We start from the raw sequence: 17,067 nt of genomic DNA, 5'->3' as shown, positions 1-17,067 counted from the left end.
GTTTCCTTTGCAGGTCTCAATGCCACAGGCACCATCTGGTGGTCTGGTCATCGGTCCTCTTGAAGGATAAACACACCAAGACAACGAGAAACGCAAACATACAGGGGACTTTTTAGGTGATTCCGTTAACGATAACTCTACCTGTTTTTCAGGACCCATATCCAGCTCTCCCTTGGTTTTGGCATGTTAAATAGCATGTTGCTTATCACACTACCTGTATCAATGCGCCTTGACATACTAATTAAATTACAATGAGAACAATCTGCGGCTGGAGATGTAGGACTCCAGCTTTTTACCTTCGTACCTTTTCTGTTTTCTTTTTTTTCCAGCTACCCTGTGGATAACCCTATCAGGTAGCACCCGTACACTTTGGTAAGTTTCATGTTTGCCAGGGGCTGCACAACACCCCACACTATGGCAACAAAAGTCCGAACACTTTTTATAAGTATAGTTCGACACCCCGAATTTAGCATTATATGCATTGGCTCCGAATCATGTCTTTGGTCAATAGTTGGCTTGCCCGGCTCCTGTGCTTACTACCTTACGTTCTGTTATATTGGCTAAGGTAGTAAAGGGAGAACTACTGTGATTGTTCCTTGGTTTATCCAAAGGAGCACCTCAGTAGAGAAAGCCAAAAACTGACTTCATGATGCGGCGAGAGCCGGTCAGCTGTTCGAAGGTTGCAAATCATTGGAGATTTCTTCCGCATTACGCGAAGGATTGGTACTTCCCAATCAGACGCCTATAGCACTCTAGTTCAGATACTAGGGGCTGCACCCATGTTTTCATCGTCGCACTCCTATAGCTAAGTGAGGGCGTTACAGCCGCGTAGTCTGGTTTCCTGGTTCGTTGCGCTAAACAACTCCTTCAAGGACTATCTAATTGGATCAAGATTGTTTAGATTCCATCACGAACACCCCCGTACTACCGATGTGGGGGCAGAAGCCGACGACTAGTTAACCCTCAGATTTCATACAACATGACGGCACATGAAGTAAAAATTTAAAAAACATAACAAGCATTATATTGCATAAATAACTTGTTTTATACAAGGCAAAGGGAGCTTGAGTACGTTCATTCGACGATATTGTCTTTCGCACAGTGATCCACAACAATGCGGGACCCCTCTAAAATATCGACGAAGCATCGCTCAGGTGTGCGGTGCTCCTTGCCCTCCGGCGGCCCCCCGGTTGCTAACTTGATAGCGTCCAGCTTCGCCCACCAGACCTTGCAATAAGAGAAGGCCAGATGCGCGCCCTCGATGCAGATGGACCGCTTGATGACATCAAGCCGAGGACAGACATCCACCAGCTTCTTCACGAGGCCGAAGTAGCTGATGGGAATAGCTTCGGCTGGCCATAGCTGGATTATCACATCCTTCATGGCCAGTTCAGCCACTCTGTGCAGCTCGACCAGCTGTTTCAGCTGATCGCTGAAGGGCACCAGATGTTCTGGCGCGCAATATTGCGACCAGAATAGCTTCTCCATGGAGCTCCCTTCTCCGGCTCTGAAGAACTCCGCAGCGTCGGTCACACTGCATGGTAGATCAGCAAAGGCCGTTGGAGAACTCTGAATCCGGGTTAGTAAAAGAAATTTCCTCTTCACACTCCTGCTTTGCATATTGAATGCCTTACCCACCGCAATCTTCCTGGCCTCCTGGATCTCATGGAGGGCGTTTTGGGCTTCAATCCGGGCCGCCTCTGCACTCTTACGAGCCTCGAAAAGTTCGGCCTCTTGAGCCGATGCATTGTGCTCCAAGGTCTGGCACTTCCTCACCACGTCCTGGAGCTCCTGTTGGACTTCATTGACCCGGGCTTGAGCCTCTTACAGGCGGCCTGCTCCTTGACGGCCTTCCCCTCGGCTTCGACCAGGGCCGCCTTCAGGGCTTCGACCTCGGTCATCGCCTCTGTTCACATCGTGGTTTTTCGGTCATTGCATATCATTTCCCCTTTTTCAAATACATAACAGGTTATTACTCACCTTGTTTTTCCTGGAGCTGCCTCTTCACCTGGCCCAGCTCCTCCTCGACCTTCGCTAGTTTCTGGTTCAGTCCGGATACTTCGGCAGTATGCGAGGCCGCAGCCAGCAGCGACGCATGTGCGTACATTTCACACAAATTTAGTTAGTTTCTTGCAAATAGGAGATTCATCCTCTGTCCGGTTTGTTCATTCCAAACACCGGACAGGTCTCAGGGGCTACTGTCTATATTGGGATTTTCTCCTTTTTGTGCTGCTTACCTCAAAACTTGTTAACAGGTAGCTGCGGGCTTCGGTTACTTGGCGGACTGAACCCTTTCAATTACCGTGCCCACAAGGACACAGTGCTCATCCACAATGGAAGCGCCTCACAGCGCTTCCAGCAAATTATCCGATGCCCCTGGTTGGACAGGGGTCACCAGGGGAATAAGCATTCCCCCTTCCTTCGAAGGAGGTTGCGTGCCGGATTCCGGAGCCACACCGGACTCCGGAATCGAGTCTGGCTGAGGGCCGAACTGAATACGGCCCTCCCCGCCAGTCTCCATGGGGATTGAGTCCCCTTGGTGTCCGGCGACGGGGGTTTCGCCTTCTGGCACCTCCCGAGCCTCTCCCCCGACGAGAACAGTCCTTCGGGACAGCACCTCCGCATCATCCTTGGCCTTGGGGGAGTGAGCGGCTGGCGGTGAATCACTGGCCATCGCCTTTGAGTCCAACGAACCTTGTGATGAGGATCGCTGGGGACTGTCATGGGCCGGACTGCAATGGCATAAATGATTATATCAATACAATGAAGAGGAAAGACTTGGTTCATGAGCAGATATGGGTTTTAGCACTTACAATGCGGCCCGAGGCTTAGTGCGGGGGCGCCTCTCCGGACTACTATCGGCGTCCCACGCGCTGTTATCCGCAAGGGAGCTCTTCCCTTTCTTGGAGGTCTCCGCCTCCAGATTCGCCGAGGCCGCCCTCTTCTTCCTCTCCTCATCTAGGGGAGGGTTGTTCTCCTCCTCCTCTTCATCGTCGCCGTCTTCAGCGGCGGAGGAGCGGGTCTTATCTTCGCACGTCACCTCCAAAGCACCCCGGCGGCGGGGTCCACTCCGGACCCCCTTGGCCTTTCCTGTGGCCTTCTTTTCTAGTGCCTTATAAGGCGCCGGCTCTAGCATCTTCGCTGAACATGGGATGACTGGTTCTTCAGGCATGGGAGCCGGACACCGGATCTGCTTCGCCTTCTTCAACCAGTACTGAAAAAGCAATGTTAATAAAAGCTTAGATGTCACCCTTGAAACAAGCAAGTAGGGGATGTGCTAAAAATAACATACCTCATTGGGGAGGTGATTTATGTCGTGGCCACAGTCCGAATCTGTGGCCGGCGGTATCTCGTTGCCCTTGAAGAGAAACTTCCAGGCATCTTCATGATCTGTTTCAAAGAGCCTTTCCAAGGTGTGGTGCTTTTTCGGGTTGAAATCCCATAGATGGCGGCTTTGGCTCTGACAGGGGAGGATCTGGTGGACTAGCATCACTTGGATTACATCGACAAGCTTGATGTCCTTATCGATCATGCTTTGAATGCACATTTGCAGCGTAGTCAGCTCGTCTGACGAACACCAGTTCGGGCTCTTCTTGACCCAGGAGGTGAGTCGCACGGGAGCGCCGGATTTGAATGCGGCAGCCGCGGCCCAGGTGGCACTGCGGGGTTCAGTGATGTAGAACCATTGTTTCTGCCATTCCTTGACAGACTGCACGAATGTGCCTTTTGGCCAAGAAACATTGGTGAGCTTGCTCACCATGGCGCCCCCGCACTCTGCGTGCTGTCCATCCACCACCTTGGGCTTCACGTTAAAGGTTTTGAGCCACAACCCGAAGTGGGGTTGGATGCGGAGGAAGGCCTCACACATGACGATGAACGCTGAGATATTGAGGAAGGAGTTCGGGTATAGATCGTGGAAGTCTATCCCATAGTAGAACATTATCCCGCGGACGAAGGGGTGGAGTGGAAACCTTAGCCTATAGAGGAAATGGGGGAGGAACACTACCCTCTCGTCGGGCTTCGGCATGGGAATGATTTGTCCTTGGGCTGGAAGATGGTGGGCGATTTCCTTTGCCAGGTACCCGGCCGCCCGAAGCTCGGCGATGTCCTCCTCCTTGACGGAGGAAGCCATCCACTTGCCTTGACCTTCGGATCCGGACATGGTTGAGTGCTTCGCGAGTGAGGAACATATGAGAACTTGGGTGCTGGAGCTCAAGAGTGGAAGGGCAGGAAGAAGGTGTGGGGGAAGAAGCAGGAATCTTATCTCCTTATAAGGGCAGTGAATATTGAACGCCACCCCATTCGCCTCAAAATTCGCCTGCTCCCAAGGGGTATGTAAACGGCACGGTTGGGTTACCCACGCCCGTATTGATGAGAATCCCGTAATAAGGGGACATGCTCTCTGCTTTGACAAGACGTGCCAATGGCAACCGCGTCTTGAAACGGGGGGCGGCAGGCAAAAAACGGTTCGAAATTATGACCGGATGGACGTGATGTCATGTTGTAAATGTTGTGAGCAGATTGGACTCGTGTATTATTATATTCCGTCTACAGTTGTGTGTGGTGTGTGTTACAGATCTGGACACGATCAATTCATCCGAAGACTATTTTGGAGTTCGGAAGGAGGAACCCGCCTTGCAATGCCGAAGACAGTACTACGTGTCGGATATGTTGTCATTGAAGCCAGGTTTAGGGGCAACTGAGGGAGTCCTGGAGTAAGGGGTCCTCGGGCGTCCGGCCTGTTAGCCATGGGCCGGACTGATGGGCTGTGAAGATACAAAGACCGAAGACTATACCCATGTCTGGATAGGACTCTCATTGGCGTGGAAGGCAAGCTTGGCGTCGAATATGTAGATTCCTTTCTTTGTAACCGACCTTATGTAACCCTAGATCCTCCTGGTGTCTATATAAACCGGAGGACTTAGTCTGGATAGAGGATACTCATTATCATAGACATACATGCTAGACCTCTAGGGTTTAGCCATTATGATCTCGAGGTAGATCAACTCTTGTAATACTCATATTCATCAATATCAATCAAGCTGGACATAGGGTATTACCTCCATAGAGAGGGCCCGAACCTGGGTAAACATCGTGTCCCTTGTCTCCTGTTACCATCGAGCTTAGACGCATAGTTCGGGGCCCCCTACCCGAGATCCGCCGGTTTTGACATCGACAGCGGGCGCATCGTCGTGCCGAGGAGGTGTATGAAGACGGGTACTTCGCGAGAAAGGTCATAGGCGCTGGGCGCCTCGTCGCTGCGTGGAGGTGGGCCGATAAGCTCTAGCGTGCCACCGACGAGGAGCTCCGGTGGGCGCCCAATGAAATGGGAAGATCGTTCGCGCGTTTCCGCCGGCAAGAGGCAGATCGATACATCAAGCACTGCGAGGCGGAGGAGGCGGAGTACTGCCTCCGCACTGGGAAGACGCAGCGCACCAGGGAGCTGCTGGCGAGAGGCTACCGGAATACTGGCCCCAGGAGGGCTTATTAGTTTTAGTATTGTTCGTTTTCAATTTTATGCATTGTAGCTAGTAGTTAAGTATCATCATGTATATGTGATGATATTATATATATATATATATTCTGTGATGAACTAATGAACAATTAATATATATATATATATATATATATATATATTATGAATTCCATTTTCTAGCTGTTTTTGTATACTAATTTGAATCTAGCTGTTATCATCCACATATACAGAATGGAAAGCATATATACACACATTAAAACAGAACATATAAGAACAGAAAACAGAGTACACACATTGAAACAAAGGAATAAACAGAGCAATACTATGATTGTTATCCATGTCAGAACGACTCAACAAAATAAAACACGTCCATGAGACCATGACCAGCAGCCCTTGCCTACGGTAGCTCTTGGCTCTGCCTGAACTCGTGCAGGCGTTCTTCCAAGCGGTCGACACGCTCGTGGTACATCTGGAGCATGATCTCGAGCTCCAAGTTGGCTATTTCATCGGAGATCACCAGCTCAAGGATGCGACAGCCATGTTCCTCTACTGCGCCTAGGTGGACACTTGGGCTAACGAGGCGGTAAAGCCTACGGACCAGTGCGTTGGCATCCAGCGGGCCGCAGACCAGGCGAATGATGCCACCCATGCGAACGGCGTGGAGGGCGTCCGGTGCAAGTATGGTGCGACCGGCCACTGGTGCAAGTACGGCGCTGAGGGCCTCTCCCCACTCCTGGCAAGGAATGGGGGTACTGACGGGACGTGTACCCAGCTGCGACACCGTGTCGACAGCAAGCAAGCGCCGATGGGTTCGCTCTTGCTATGCGACGCTCCAACGGTCTCGCCATGCGGCGAGCCGCACCCTATCGGCACGGCCGCGCCTAGCTTGCTCTGCGGCGCGCCATCGATCATGTTGTGCGGCGAACTGCAGCCTGTCGCCGCTGACATGCCTATCTTGATCCACGACGCTCAAGCGCCATGCGCCAAAGGTCTGCTCAACCCTGGCGATGACGCGCATCACGACGTCGTCCATCGCGTTGCCGAGGAGCGCCTCAGCCTCGATGGGCCGTGGCGCCTGCTCGTTTTCCTCGTCGATGAGGTTGATGGCAGAGGCGACGCTTTGGTGGGTTGGCATGCTTGGAAAGGTGGATGTGCTACAGGCTGCGCTTGTTGCCTCCATGCATCGCGCGTTGCCTAGGTTTATGCGCAATATCGCTGGGTGGCGGTAAACAAGTGAGGAAATGGCGGGAAACGGTGGCGTGTTCATAAAACGACATCAACTAATGGAAACTTAGCATAGAAGGAACATCGAGCTAGCACAAGAAGTAGATGATGATCAGATGAACACGGACCACACTAGGGAACCCGTCGGTGATGAATTCATCAATCGCAAACGGTTGAATACTAGCAAGCGTTTGCCCACAACACACACAGCTTATTCCATCACAAACAGGTCGGATGGATCAACTGTATGCCATGTATCGCACATTGTCAAAAAGTAATGCGGTAGACCTTCTTCGACATGTGTTAAAAAATAGAAAAAATAAAAAACAAGGACGTCGAGGTTAAATTAAGAGATGTTGTGTAGATAGAGCATATCACATACGTCTTATTAGAAGCAATCGTCTATGTTATTATCGGTCTTCGCACACATTTCTGATTACAGACCTGTTTGCCGTGTATCACACACATCATGATATATTGAACCGTTTCTGTTCTCTTGTCTCAAGATAAACAGTTCAACCGAGTGAACCGCATGCCTTATATTGCACACACCTTGATCTGGCTGACCATTTCTTTTGTGTTGCCTAATCGCAAACAGTTCATTTGAGTGAACTGTATGCTGTATATCGCACACATCTTCATCTGGCTGACCGTTTCTTTTGTTCCTCCTCATCGCAAATAGTTAATTGAACTGAACCATATGCCCTGCATTGCACACGCAACTAAAATCTGAACTGTGTTTGATGCATCATCCATCGCAAATGTTTTGCACCTTTTTTGACGGTTTTTACACCACCGTTTGCGATTATTGCATCACACACAGTTTCGTTGAAGGGTCTCTGATCGTAGTGTCGCGTTAGCAGCATCCTGCAGTAGTGAATGATTCTAATGTTCACGAGAACATGATGTTGCCTAAATTGGATACATTTGTTTTGCTTACAAATGAAGGGCCTAGCTTGGACAAGAAGGATGAACATTGAAACAAGATCAAGCATGGAGATGATGGCACACGAACGGAGTTTCAAGTTATGATTTCAGGACTTTGAAGCCACCATAATGAGTGCATGAAGGCTTGGACGAAATATACAAGATGCCACTTCATAAATTTCATCTAGAGGCCATTATAGGTGTTGCGTCACCTTATTATTGGGCCAGACCCATGCAATTTCGAGGTGGTTTCCTACCCTACAAACGATTTCTTCTTATGTTCTCCGCTAGATAGGAACTTTGGAGTGATTCTTCATCGCACTTTGAGGGGTGGTTATATGATCCAATTATATTAGCACTGTTGAGAGATTGCACTAGCGAAAGTACAGACCCTAGGCCTCATTTTCAAGCATTGCAATATCGTTTTTGTGCCTGATTACTATTTGCTACCTTGCTATTTTTATTTATTCAGATTATAAAAATATATTCCTACTATCAATATTTGATGACCCACAAGTATAGGGGATCTATCGTAGTCCTTTCGATAAGTAAGAGTGTCGAACCCAACGAGGAGCGGAAGGAAATGATAAGCAGTTTTCAGTAAGGTATTCTCTGCAAGCACTGAAATTATCGGTAACAGATAGTTTTGTGATAAGGTAATTTGTAACGGGTAACAAGTAATAAAAGTAAATAAGGTGCAACAAGATGGCCCAATACTTTTTGTAGCAAAGGACAAGCCTGGACAAACTCTTATATAAAGGAAAGCACTCCCGAGGACACATGGGAATTATCGTCAAGCTAGTTTTCATCACGCTCATATGATTCACGTTTGGTACTTTGATAATTTGATATGTGGGTGGACTGGTGCTTGGGTACTGCCCTTACATGGACAAGCATCCCACTTAAGATTAACCCCTCTTGCAAGCATCCGCAACTACAAAAGAAGTATTAAGGTAAACCTAACCATAGCATGAAACATATGGATCCAAATCAGCCCCTTACGAAGCAATGCATAAACTAGGATTTATGCTTCTGTCACTCTAGCAACCCATCATCTACTTACTACTTCCCAATGCCTTCCCCTAGGCCGAAACAATGGTGAAGTGTCATGTAGTCTATGTTCACATGACACCACTAGAGGAAAGTCAACATACATCTCATCAAAATATCGAACGAATACCAAATTCACATGACTACTTATAGCAAGACTTCTCCCATGTCCTCAGGAACAAACGTAACTACTCACAAATCATATTCATGTTCATAACAAGAGGGATATTAATATGCATAAAGGATCTGAACATATGATCTTCCACCAAGTAAACCAACTAGCATTAACTACAAGGAGTAATCACCACTATTAGCAACCCACAGGTACCAATCTGAGGTTTCGAGACAAAGATTGGATACAAGAGATGAAATAGGGTTTGAGATGAGATGGTGCTGGTGAAGACGTTGATGGAGTTTGACCACGTCCCGATGAGAGGATCGATGGTGATGATGATGGTGATGATTTCCCCCTCCCGGAGAGATGCTTCCCCGGCAGAACAGCTCCACTGGAGCACTAGATTGGTTCCGCCAAGGTTCCGCCTCGTGGTGGTGGAGTTTCATCCCGAAAGCTTGCTTATGATTTTTTCTAGGGAAAAAACTTCATATAGCCAAAGATGGGCACTGGAGGCCTGCCAGGGGGCCCACGAGACAGGGGGGCGCGCCCAGGGGGTAGGGCGCGCCCCCACCCTCGTGGATGGTGGGTGGCCCCCCTCTGGTGCTTCCTTCGCCCAATATTTTTTATATATTCTAAAAGTGACTCCCGTGGAGTTTTAGGAATTTTGGAGTTGTGCAGAAAAGGTTTCTTATATTTGATCCTTTTCCAGCCCAGGATTCCAGCTGCCGGCATTCTCCCTCTTCGTGCAAACCTTGTAAATAAGAGACAATAGGCATAAGTTTTGTGACATGATGTGTAATAATAGCCCATAATGCAATAAATATCTATATAAAAGCATGATGCAAAATGGACGTATTAACTCCCCCAAGCTTAGACCTCGCTTGTCCTCAAGCGGAAGCCGATATCGAAAAATATGTCCACATGTTTAGAGATAGAGGTGTCGAGAAAATAAAATACAAACATGAGGGCATCATGATCATTCTTACAACAGTAATATATATATATATATATATATATGTATATATATATATATATTCATATGATTTCTTCTGCTAAAGTAACAATTCATTCACAATTTCAAGTACGAATCAGAAACTTCATTGAAAACTAACAAACTATAATCTCAGTCATTGAAGCAATTGCAATTTATCATAACATCGGAAAGAGTCAATATGAGAGCTTTTCAGCAAGTCCACATACTCAACTATCATTTAGTCTTTCACAATTGCTAACACTCACGCAATACTTATGGGTATGAAGCTTTAATCGGACACAGAGAAAGATAGGGGCTTATAGTTTTACCTCCCAACCTTTTACCTCAAGGGTAATGTCAACAATAATAGTTTATGAAAACCCACATCCAATTAGCTGTATATATCAGGAGCTTTCCAACACACAGTGCTTGCCAAAGTATAAAATAGTATAAAATGTAAAAAGGAAAGTTGAAGATCACCATGACTCTCGTATGAAGTATAGGAAAAAAAATAAAAGATAGGCCTTTCGCAGAGGGAAGCAGAGGTTGTCATGTGTTTTTATCGTTGGATGCACAAAATCTTAATGCAAAAGAACGCCACTTTGTATTGCCACTTGTGATATGGACCTTAATTATGTAGTCCGTCGCTTTTATTTCTTCCACATCACAAGATCGTATAAAGCTTATTTTCTCCACACTAATAAATCATACATATTTAGAGAGCAATTTTTATTGCTTGCAACAATGACAACTTACTTGAAGGATCTTACTCAATCCATAGGTAGATATGGTGGACTCTCATGGCAAAACTGGGTTTAAGGATATTTGGAAGCACAAGTAGTATCTCTACTTGGTGCAAAAAATTGGCTAGCATGAGGGGGAAGGCAAGCTCAACATGTCGGAAAACATAACCCATTATGTTGTCTTCCTTGTCCAACGTCAACTTTTTAGCATGTCATATTTTAATGAGTGCTCACAATCATAAAAGATGTCCAAGATAGTATATTTATATGTGAAAACCTCTCTTTCTTTATTACTTCCTATTAATTGAAACGATGACCAAAACTATGTTTGTCAACTCTCAACAACTTTTATTCATCATACTCTTTATATGTGAAGTCATTACTCTCCATAAGATCAATATGATCTTTTTATTTATTTATTTTTATTCTTTCTTTTATTCCCTCAAGATGAAAGCAAGGTAATCAAGCCCTCGACTCAAAACTAATCATTATTATATATATAGCTCACGGACTCGGTTACATAGAAAGATCATAAAGCAAAACTCAAAACTAGATCATACTAAAACTTTATTCTACTAGATCAAGATATAACCAAAAGGATCGAACTAAGAAAAACGGTAAAGATGAAAGTGTGATGGTGATACGATACCGGGGCACTCCCCCAAGCTTGGCCGTTGCCAAGGGGAGTGCCCATACCCGATACTCAGTTCTCCTTTGGTGGTGAAGAAGAGATTGTTGATGATGTAGGCTTGTCATCCGGCATCGAGCGCAGGAGATGCTCCAACTTACGAATAATGCCCTTGAGTGCGATGATATGCTCTTGCAACAGAATATTTTCATGAGTTAGATACTGAAGGAAATATGCCCTAGAGGCAATAATAAAGTTATTATTTATTTCCTTATAATCATGATAAATGTTTATTATTCATGCTAGAATTGTATTTACCGGAAACATAATACATGTGTGAATACATAGATAAACAGAGTGTCACTAGTATGCCTCTACTTGACTAGCTCGTTAATCAAAGATGGTTAAGTTTCCTAACCATGAACAATGAGTTGTTATTTGATTAACGAGGTCACATCATTAGTAGAATGATCTGATTGACATGACCCATTCCATTAGCTTAGCACCCGATCGTTTAGTATGTTGCTATTGCTTTCTTCATGACTTATACATGTTCCTATGACTATGAGATTATGCAACTCCCGTTTACCGGAGGAACACTTTGGGTACTACCAAACGTCACAACGTAACTGGGTGATTATAAAGGAGTACTACAGGTGTCTCCAATGGTCGATGTTGGGTTGGCGTATTTCGAGATTAGGATTTGTCACTCCGATTGTCGGAGAGGTATCTCTGGGCCCTCTCGGTAATACACATCACATAAGCCTTGCAAGCATTACAACTAATATGTTAGTTGTGAGATGATGTATTATGGAACGAGTAAAGAGACTTGCCGGTAACGAGATTGAACTAGGTATTGGATACCGACGATCGAATCTCGGGCAAGTAACATACGGATGACAAAGGGAACAACGTATGTTGTTATGCGGTCTGACCGATAAAGATCTTCGTAGAATATGTAGGAGCCAATATGGGCATCCAGGTCCCGCTATTGGTTATTGACCAGAGACATGTCTCGGTCATGTCTACATTGTTCTCGAACCCGTAGGGTCCGCACGCTTAAGGTTACGATGACAGTTATATTATGAGTTTATGCATTTTGATGTACCGAAGGTTGTTCGGAGTCCCGGATGTGATCACGGACATGACGAGGAGTCTCGAAATGGTCGAGACATAAAGATTGATATATTGGAAGTCTATGTTTGGACATCGGAAGTGTTCCGGGTGAAATCGGGATTTTACCGGGTTACCGGGAGGTTACCGGAACCCCCCGGGAGCCATATGGGCCATCATGGGCCTTAGTGGAAAGGAGAAAGGGGCAGCCCAAGGGGGCTGCGCGCCTCCCCCCTTCCCCTAGTCCTATTAGGACTAGGAGAGGTGGCCGGCCACCCCTCTCCCTCTTTCCCCCTTGGGAATCCTAGTTGGAATAGGATTGGAGGGGAGTCCTACTCCCGGTAGGAGTAGGACTCCTCCTGCGCCACCTCCTCCTGGCCGGCGCCTCCTCCCCCCTTGGCTCCTTTATATACGGAGGCAGGGGCACCTCTAAACACACAAGTTGACACAAGTTGATCCACGTGATCGATTCCTTAGCCGTGTGCAGTGCCCCCTGCCACCATATTCCTCGATAATACTGTAGCGGAGTTTAGGCGAAGCCCTGCTACTGTAGTTCATCAAGATCGTCACCACACCGTCGTGCTGACGAAACTCTTCCCCGACACTTTGCTGGATCGGAGTCCGGGGATCGTCATCGAGCTGAACGTGTGCTCGAACTCGGAGGTGCCGTAGTTTCGGTGCTTGATCGGTTGGATCGTGAAGACGTACGACTACTTCCTCTACGTCGTGTCATTGCTTCCGCAGTCGGTCTGCGTTGGGTACGTAGACAACACTCTCCTCTCGTTGCTATGCATCACATGATCCTGTGTGCGCGTAGGAAATTTTTTGAAATTACTACGAAACCCAACAGTGGCATCCGAGCCTGGTTATTGATGTTGATGTTATATGCACGAGTAGAACACAAGTGAGTTGTGGACGATACAAGTCATACTGCCTACCAGCATGTCATATTTTGGTTCGGCGGTATTGTTGGACGAGACGACCCAGACCAACCTTACGCGTACGCTTATGCGAGACCGGTTCCCTCGACGTGCTTTGCACAGAGATGGCTTGCGGGCGACTGTCTCTCCAACTTTAGTTGAACCAAGTATGGCTACGCCCGGTCCTTGCGAAGGTTAAAACGGAGTCTATTTGACAAACTATCGTTGTGGTTTTGATGCGTAGGTGAGATTGGTTCTTACTTAAGCCCGTAGCAGCCACGTAAAACATGCAACAACAAAGTAGAGGACGTCTAACTTGTTTTTGCAGGGCATGTTGTGATGTGATATGGTCAAGGCATGATGCTGAATTTTATTGTATGAGATGATCATGTTTTGTAACCGAGTTATCGGCAACTGGCTGGAGCCATATGGTTGTCGCTTTATTGTATGCAATGCAATCGCGATGTAATGCTTTACTTTATTACTAAACGGTAGTGATAGTCGTGGAAGCATAAGATTGGCGAGACGACAACGATGCTACGATAGAGATCAAGGTGTCGCGCCGGTGACGATGGTGATCATGACGGTGCTTCAGAGATGGAGATCACAGGCACAAGATGATGATGGCCATATCATATCACTTATATTGATTGCATGTGATGTTTATCTTTTATGCATCTTATCTTGCTTTGATTGACGGTAGCATTATAAGATGATCTCTCACTAAATTATCAAGAAGTGTTCTCCCTGAGTATGCACCGTTGCCAAAGTTCGTCGTGCCCAGACACCACGTGATGATCGGGTGTGATAAGCTCTACGTCCATCTACAACGGGTGCAAGCCAGTTTTTGCACACGCAGAATACTCAGGTTAAACTTGACGAGCCTAGCATATGCAGATATGGCCTCGGAACACGGAGACCGAAAGGTCGAGCGTGAATCATATAGTAGATATGATCAACATAACGATGTTCACCATTGAAAACTACTCCATCTCACGTGATGATCGGTTATGGTTTAGTTGATTTGGATCACGTAATCACTTAGAGGATTAGAGGGATGTCTATCTAAGTGGGAGTTCTTAAGTAATATGATTAATTGAACTTAAATTTATCATGAACTTAGTACCTGATAGTATCTTGCTTGTTTATGTTGATTGTAGATAGATGGCTCGTGCTGTTGTTCCGTTGAATTTTAATGCGTTCCTTGAGAAAGCAAAGTTGAAAGATGATGGTAGCAACTACACGGACTGGGTCCGTAACTTGAGGATTATACTCATTGCTGCACAGAAGAATTACGTCCTGGAAGCACCGCTGGGTGCCAGGCCTGCTGCTGGAGCAACGCCAGATGTTATGAACGTCTGGCAGAGCAAAGCTGATGACTACTCGATAGTTCAGTGTGCCATGCTTTACGGCTTAGAATCGGGACTTCAACGACGTTTTGAACGTCATGGAGCATATGAGATGTTCCAGGAGTTGAAGTTAATATTTCAAGCAAATGCCCGGATTGAGAGATATGAAGTCTCCAATAAGTTCTATAGCTGCAAGATGGAGGAGAACAGTTCTGTCAGTGAGCATATACTCAAAATGTCTGGGTATAATAATCACCTGATTCAATTGGGAGTTAATCTTCCGGATGATTGCGTCATCGACAGAATTCTCCAATCACTGCCACCAAGCTACAAGAGCTTCGTAATGAACTATAATATGCAAAGGGAAGAAAAAGGGGAACTTCAAGAAGAACGGCAAGCAAGTTGCTGCTCAAGAGAAGAAACCTAAATCTGGACCTAAGCCTGAAACTGAGTGCTTCTACTGCAAGCAGACTGGTCACTGGAAGCGGAACTGCCCCAAGTATTTGGCGGATAAGAAGGATGGCAAGGTGAACAAAGGTATATGTGATATACATGTTATTGATGTGTACCTTACTAGAGCTCGCAGTAGCACCTGGGTATTTGATACTGGTTCTGTTGCTAATATTTGCAACTCGAAACAGGGACTACAGAATAAGCGGGCACTGGCAAAGGACGAGGTGACGATGCGCGTGGGAAACGGTTCCAAAGTCGATGTGATCGCAGTCGGCACGCTACCTCTACATCTACCTTCGGGATTAATATTAGACCTAAGTAATTGTTATTTGGTGCCAGCGTTGAGCATGAACATTATATCTGGATCTTGTTTAATGCGAGACGGTTATTCATTTAAATCAGAGAATAATGGTTGTTCTATTTATATGAGTAATATCTTTTATGGTCATGCACCCTTGAAGAGTGGTCTATTTTTATTAAATCTCGATAGTAGTAATACACATATTCATAATGTTGAAACCAAAAGATGCAGAGTTGATAATGAAAGTGCAACTTATTTGTGGCACTGTCGTTTAGGTCATATCGGTATAAAGCGCATGAAGAAACTCCATACCGATGGACTTTTGGAACCACTTGATTATGAATCACTTGGTACTTGCGAACCGTGCCTCTTGGGCAAGATGACTAAAACACCGTTCTCCGGTACTATGGAGAGAGCAACAGATTTGTTGGAAATCATACATACCGATGTATGTGGCCTGATGAATATTGAGGCTCGTGGCGGATATCGTTATTTTCTCACCTTCACAGATGATTTAAGCAGATATGGGTATATTTACTTAATGAAACATAAGTCTGAAACATTTGAAAAGTTCAAAGAATTTCAGAGTGAAGCTGAAAATCATCGTAACAAGAAAATAAAGTTTCTACGATCTGATCGTGGAGGAGAATATTTGAGTTACGAGTTTGGCGTACATTTGAAAAACTGTGGAATAGTTTCGCAACTCACGCCACCCGGAACACCACAGCGTAATGGTGTGTCCGAACGTCGTAATCGTACTTTACTAGATATGGTGCGATCTATGATGTCTCTTACTGATTTACCGCTATCATTTTGGGGATATGCTTTAGAGACGGCCGCATTCACGTTAAATAGGGCACCATCAAAATCCGTTGAGACAACGCCTTATGAACTGTGGTTTGGCAAGAAACCAAAGTTGTCGTTTCTTAAAGTTTGGGGCTGCGATGCTTATGTGAAAAAGCTTCAACCTGATAAGCTTGAACCCAAATCGGAGAAATGTGTCTTCATAGGATACCCAAAGGAAACTGTTGGTTACACCTTCTATCACAGATCCGAAGGCAAAACATTCGTTGCTAAGAATGGATCATTTCTAGAGAAGGAGTTTCTCTCGAAAGAAGTGAGTGGGAGGAAAGTAGAACTTGACGAGGTAACTGTACCTGCTCCCTTACTGGAAAGTAGTTCATCACAGAAAACTGTTTCAGTGACACCTACACCAGTTAGTGAGGAAGCCAATGATAATGATCATGAAACTTCAGATCAAGATACTACTGAACCGCGTAGATCAACCAGAGTAAGATCCGCACCAGAGTGGTACGGTAATCCTGTTCTGGAGGTCATGCTACTAGATCATGATGAACCTACGAACTATGAAGAAGCGATGGTGAGCCCAGATTCCGTAAAGTGGCTTGAAGCCATGAAATCTGAGATGGGATCCATGTATGAGAACAAAGTATGGACTTTGGTTGACTTGCCCGATGATCGGCAAGCAATTGAGAATAAATGGATTTTTAAGAAGAAGACTGACGCTGATGGTAATGTTACTGTCTACAAAGCTCGACTTGTCGCAAAAGGTTTTCGGCAAGTTCAAGGAATTGACTACGATGAGACCTTCTCACCCGTAGCGATGCTTAAGTCCGTCCGAATCATGTTAGCAATTGCCGCATTTTATGATTATGAAATTCGGCAAATGGATGTCAAAACTGCATTCCTAAATGGATTTCTGGAAGAAGAGTTGTATATGATGCAACCAGAAGGTTTTGTCGATCCAAAGGGAGCTAACAAAGTGTGCAAGCTC

The sequence above is a fragment of the Triticum aestivum genome, chromosome 3A, assembly GCF_018294505.1.
Source record: "Triticum aestivum cultivar Chinese Spring chromosome 3A, IWGSC CS RefSeq v2.1, whole genome shotgun sequence".
Taxonomy (NCBI): domain Eukaryota; kingdom Viridiplantae; phylum Streptophyta; class Magnoliopsida; order Poales; family Poaceae; genus Triticum; species Triticum aestivum.
Note: the sequence above shows the minus strand (reverse complement) of the source record.